Source organism: Pyxicephalus adspersus, chromosome 7, assembly GCF_032062135.1.
Source record: "Pyxicephalus adspersus chromosome 7, UCB_Pads_2.0, whole genome shotgun sequence".
Taxonomy (NCBI): Eukaryota; Metazoa; Chordata; class Amphibia; order Anura; family Pyxicephalidae; genus Pyxicephalus; species Pyxicephalus adspersus.
Window position 1 is genome coordinate 4696417 of NC_092864.1, and position 6282 is coordinate 4702698.

Sequence of the window (6282 nt, forward strand, 5' to 3'; positions counted from 1 at the left end):
AAGCCAAAACAATTTCCTCCTGGTGCTGTTGCTTCTGCCACCTGTGAGTACTCCTTTCAATAAAATTGTATTACACACTTCTGGGTGTCAATGATGATGCACTACACCCAGCTCGAGATGCCAGCTACCAATGCGATCTACGCTTTGTCTCAGGGATCACGCCTCCTCCTCCTGCTGTTGCTGCTGCCACCTGCCAGTACTCCATTCACTAAAATTACACTTACGGGTGGCAATGACGATGCACTACACCCACTCTCCATGACTCTTACCAATGCGGTCTCCCTGGCGATAGCTGACCAGAGGTCACACATTGCTACTGCTCTCGCTGACCCACGCTCTGTGTCTGGTCCTCCATCCTTTTGCCTAATGTCACCGCACTACTAGTCCACAACTTTATGGGTGGCATGCCTAAGACGTCATCCAGGTCATGATGCCAGTTAGCAAATAATAATATTATTATTAATAAACAGGATTTATATGCTGTCCACCACGCAAAAATCGGCCCATTTACTTTAATGTAATTCGCGAAATCGATTTGACGAAATTTCGCAAATCCACCGGAAGTTTGAGGAAATTTTCTTATCAGAGGAAGTCAGAGGCCTACTTGCTTATCCCTAGTAACAAAGATTGTGCTGGCACAGCAGGACTAGTGCTGATAGTACCCTACTCTAGGCCCTGAACCCTCCACCTGGGGTTTTCAGGGTATGCCGTGAAACTGGCAAACCAATTCATTGGCATAAACCTGTGAAGCAGGCCCCCGATTCAGTTTCTCAAGCCCATACCCCATCCAGTCAATTAGGTACTAAAGGGATTTTTGGATTCAACAGAAAACAACAGAAATCAAAAATGGAATTTATCTTTAATTCTGCCTCTCCTGGAAAGAGACAGGCAGTGGAGAGGAGGAGGATGGTGTTGAGTTGGCTAATGATTTCTGCATGTAAAAACCATTTTTTTTTTAAATTGAAAGAATTTTTTTTAAAGTGTAAATTTACTTCAATTTACCACAAGTATAACCAAGAGTGTTCAAATATAAAGTCCTCACCTATCTATTCTTATCTACAGACATGTGTAAATGGTCATTAGATCAATCAGTTGATATTAGATATTTTGCAGTGAATAAACATCCGTGCCGACCGAGATGACATCCGGTGGGCAAGCCTCACTTTAAAATGCATGATGATACTGGAGCGCATGCCGATGAAGCTCTGTGAAAGTAAACCAGAGCAGGAAGTTACATAGAAGGTCAGGTTGAAAAAAGACATAGGCCTATCAAGTTCAACTACTAGGGAAATAAACATATCCCAGATATAAATCCTACAGACATAGTTGGTCCAGAGGAGGGCAAAATAAAACCTTGGTGTAATTTTCTTCAACAGGGGAAAAAAATTCCTTCCTGATCCCCTGAGGCAATTGGATGTTCCCTGGATCAACGGTCACTACTATCTTTACTTTAAGCCTTAATGTCCAGTTTTTTTCTGTGCTACTGGAAAAAATCCAGTAATTTCTTAAAGCAATCTATAGTAGTTGCTGAAACTACTTCCTGAGGGAGCCAATTCCACATTTTTATTCTCCTTATCCGTAGCTTAAACTTCTTCCTCCAGACGCAAAGAGTGCCCTCTTGTTCTTCGTAATGATCTCAAAGTGAATAATTGGGAAGAATTGCAAAGTTCTCTATATGGAGCATTTATACAGATTGATCATATCCCCCCTTCTACGTCTCTTCTCAACGGAGAATAGAATAGAAAATAGAATCTGCACTTTCTCCAATTCCACAATGTCCTTTTTGTGAACTGGTGCTCAAAATTGGACTGCATATTCCAGATGTCGTCTGACCAATGCTTTGTACAGGGGCAGGATTATGTCTCCATCTCTGTAGTCTATTCCTCTTTTAATACAAGAAAGTACTTTGCTGGCTTTAGATATTGCAGCTTGGCATTACATGCTGTTTTTAGGTATATGATCTACCAGAACCCCCAGATCCTTTTCTATTCCTGACTCCCCCAAATGTATTCCCCCTAGACAGTGTGAAGCATGCATGTTGTTAGCTCCCAAGTGCATAACTTTACATTTACCTATATTAAATTTCATTTGCCACTTGGCTGCCCAATCAAACAGTACATACAGGCATGCTTGTAGATTTTAGACATCCTGTATAAATTTAATTCTATTACATAGTTTGGTGTCATCCGCAAACACAGAAATGGTACTTTTAATCCCAAACTCTATATCTCTTTTAAAGATGTTAAACAGTAAAGGTCCCAATACTTTACCCTGGGGTACCCCACTAATAACCTTTGACCATTCGGAGTACAAATCAATGCAGTCTTTAAGCCCATTCTCTATCCATTTACAGATTTACTTTTCTAAACCTATTGACCCTTACTTGCTTATTAACCGTCTGTGGGGGTATGGTGTCAAATGCTTTAGCAAAGTCTAAGTACACTATATCAACTGCTATTCCACTGTCTACCTGCTTACTCACTTCCTCATAAAAGGAGAGTAAATTTGTTTGACAAATTTGATCCTTCTTGAATTCATGCTGACTATCACTTATAATATTATTTTCTAGCAGAAACTCTTCTTAGTGGTTCTTTAGCAAACTCTCAGACGTTAAACTACCTGGTCTGTAGTTACCTGGTAATGATGTTGCTTCCTTCTTGAAGATAGGAACCACATTGGCCTTATGCCAATCCATTGGTATCATGCCAGTAAATAGTCTTTAAAGAAAATAAATAATGATTTTGAAATAACTGAGCTCAGCTCTTTAAAAACACGTGGGTGTAATCCACTGGGTCTTGGTGTTTTGTCAGCCCTAATTTTTTCCAACTATTTCTCAATCATATGAATTTTGAGCCATTGTAACTTGTAAGACTGTGACATCGCTAACATGAATTTGGACTTCATTGGTGCCATTTTCCTTTGTGTACACAGAGCTAAAAAAAGTGTTTAGTAAATCTGCCTTTTCTTTATCCCAGTTACCAACCCAGAGAGATCTTTTAAGGGGCCTACATACTGAGATCTGATTTTTTTCGCTATTAAAATATTTAAATAAAATGTGGGGGGTTGCCTTACTTTCCCTTGAAATCTGTCTTTCATTTGAAGTTTTGCACATTTTATCTCTTCTGTAACATCTTTTGTTAAATTTTTTATAGTTTTCAAACGATAAAGGTGATCCTACGATTTTTGGAATGCCCTCTTCTTTATGGCTTTTTTTACTTCAGCTGTGAGCCACATAGGTTTTATTTTTAGCCTCTTAAACTTATTACTCATTGGAATATTTTTTTTTTAAATTTTTATTAAGATTGGCACGGCCACCCTCAGCTTAGCCAAAGGGCAGCTCGTGTACCATCATCATCATAAAAACCATTTTTTAAAATAAAACCGATTTTTACAGAATTTGAAAACACAAAAATAACATCACATAATTTTGACCACAAAACTTTAAACAAAACCTTATTCTACTTGAAACTTAAATCAAAAATTTCCTTATCCTTCTGAAGTAACTAATTCAAAAAATTCACTTATCTTTTCTTTTGTTGCTTTTTCAGACATGCAAAACCTTAATATTAAACCCCAAACTATCTGTTCGTCTCCTTTACAGGAATGAAAAGCTCTGTCCAGCCAGTCCGGGATTCCAAAAAACTTGGTAAGTATACCCCTCTTTTTTTTTGTTACTCTTTTCACCTCATTTCGCCAGGAATCTATCTCACCTTCTTTCCAGAAAAAGAACTTCTTTTTTAACACTTCTTCTAACCAACCTAATTCTAATTTACTCGGTACTCCCCCCTCCCAAATAATTTTCCTAGCCTTTTCCTCATCTGACCCTACTTTCAGTCCAACTTTTGTTTCAGTCTTTTCTCCAGAAACTCCACTTTGTTCATGCTTCATCCTTTTTTCAGAAACTTCTTTCCTGCTTTCTGCTGATGTCCTCTGCAGTCCAGATGCCCCAGGTTGGTTACTTCTTTGTTTTTCTCCTTGTTCCTCCACTCCTCTCTTCTTACTCCTTGTCACAATTCTTTTCAGCTCTTGCGCTTCCTCACCTTCTTCTATTTTTTTTCTTTTCTACTTTCTCCTGGGGACACACCACTGGTTTCACTGGTACAGGCTGATTGGCTTTTATTTTCATGCTTTTTTCTTCTTCCTCCTCACTCTCCACATCCTCCCATTCACTTTCTTCTCCAGCCTTTTCCTCCACCTTTGTATCCCTTTTCTCCTTCAATTTCCTTCTGACCTCCACATTTTCCTTTTCCCCTTCTACTTTCTCTTGGGGATTCACTAAAGGTTCTTTAAATGCAGGTTCCTCCCCTCTACCACATACACCATCTTCTTCCATCTTCCTTCCACCTACTTCTTTACTCTCTCCGCCTTCCTCATCCACCTCCATCACCTCCTCCACACCACCAGCCTTTTTCCGATGAGGACAAAACATGTATAAATGTCCATCATCTCCACACAAAAAGCACTTCTTGTTCCCATTACACTGCAAACTTGAATGCTCCAATGAACCACACACCATACATACGGTCGCTTTACACATTTCTTGCACATGCCCATATCTCCTGCACTTTCTGCAGAAAACTGGCATCCCGGAAAAAAACAACTCTCCATTTACTCTTCCCAAACGAAATTTCGCTGGCGGCCTTAAATCCTCTTTAAAACAAACACTAAACCTCCATTTTCCCGTCCATATTCCAAATTCATTCATTATTTTTCCCAGAATTTTCCCTTCAGAGCAGAATCTCTTCAAAAATGTCACAATCTCTTCTACTGGTACATAGGGGGAAAACATTCTAACCACCAAAACAGTGTCCATAGAATAATGAGGAGTAAACTTTACACTCACCAACCTGGGGTCATCTTTCCTTCTCTCAATTTCAGCCATAAAATCCTGGTAAATGCCTCTGGTAGCAAAAACCACGTCATAAATCTTCTTCCTTGGATTGTCATAGATAGCAATCACTTCCGCTTTCTGTATTCCAGCCAACTCTCCCAAAATCTGCTCCACCACGAACTTCAGCATAAAATCTTCCTTTCCTTCGCCAAAAGAGATCCGCACCGCATTTGTAATGCGTGCATACGGGGGGACACAATCGCCGCACTCTCCCCAAGGCCCCTCCATAGCTCCAGCTATGTTAGCCAATTTGCATATATGCAAATAAACATAAAATAAATCACGCTCCAAACCGAGCCTCCACCGGAAAAAACCAGTGAGGTGATCGCTTCTCTACGCTTTCGGGTGGCGCCTACCCCAATAGCAGCATGGGAGGAACCCGCAGGAACCTCCCAAGGCCGAGGCGGCTGGCACCCTACTCACTAGCACAATTGGCCAAGAAACAAGTATCCTTGATCTTGGCCAAAAGGCCGAGAAGCGATCATTGGAATATACTTTTTTTGTGTGCTTGTGTACAACAGACTTGAATCATTTCCATTTCTGTCCTATGTTCTTTGAGGACAATATTGTCTACCAGCCCAAGTCACAGGGAGCTGCCCTTAATAATGGAAAATTTGCTCTCCTAAAATTAAATGTTTTTATCTTTCCTGTAGTGCCATTACTCCAGTTAATGTCAGGGTAATTTAAAATCTCCCATGAATAAAACATTTCCAGTTTTTGCTGCTTTTCTATCTGTGCTAGTAGTTGATTCTCTATTCTTCTGTAGCACTCAGGGGCCTAAAGCAGACTCCAATAATTAACTGTGTATTATGCATCCCCACATTCAATTCCACCCATACTGTCTCAACCTCATCACATGGTTCATCAACAATTCCTTCTTTAAACCATTGCTGCAGTTACCAGCACTGTTTGCTGAATCCTTTTGTTTTTCAATACAAATAGTACTGCACCATTCAACGTTTGTCTGTAACATGGGAAGCTCCTTAAATTTATCCGTAACCCCCCTCCCCCCAACTATCCCAGGAATACAGGAAGCATAGGTTGAACACAATATTCTAACATTGCAAAAGCAAGTGAAAGAAATGGGAGACAAACAAATCTTGATACTCCTTTTACATCATCTTTCTTTATTATAAATCAGAATGAGTTGTGAAGAAAAAAAAATATTAAAGAAATTATCGAAAACTAAAGATGTCATTTAGTACAGGAAATTGATTTAATCTTTATTAAACACTCCATCCAGTTTCACATTGAATCCAAACTGCATCCATTTGTTTTAATCACCACCTCTTAGGTTGCCATGAATTCTATCCAAAGCAATACATCTAATAGCATTTGTGATTTAGTCCTATTTGGTGATTTTGGCGTGGTGATTTTACCATGAAGGATCA

General features: G+C 39.5%; 1 protein-coding gene and 1 long non-coding RNA gene across 2 annotated transcripts in view; one reads left to right on the forward strand and one right to left on the reverse strand.

Moving 5' to 3' along the window:
* Positions 1-3989, forward strand: part of LOC140334894 (uncharacterized) — a 16749-nt gene extending 12760 nt beyond the window's left edge. Inside the window, exons 3-4 of the long non-coding RNA XR_011921641.1 lie at positions 3602-3646; positions 3900-3989. This is a non-coding gene — a long non-coding RNA (uncharacterized lncRNA). The remainder of the gene's footprint in view (positions 1-3601; positions 3647-3899) is intronic.
* The window catches only part of LOC140334885 (uncharacterized), a gene marked incomplete in the record, with an annotated part of 307753 nt that overhangs the window by 192327 nt on the left and 109144 nt on the right, over positions 1-6282 (reverse strand).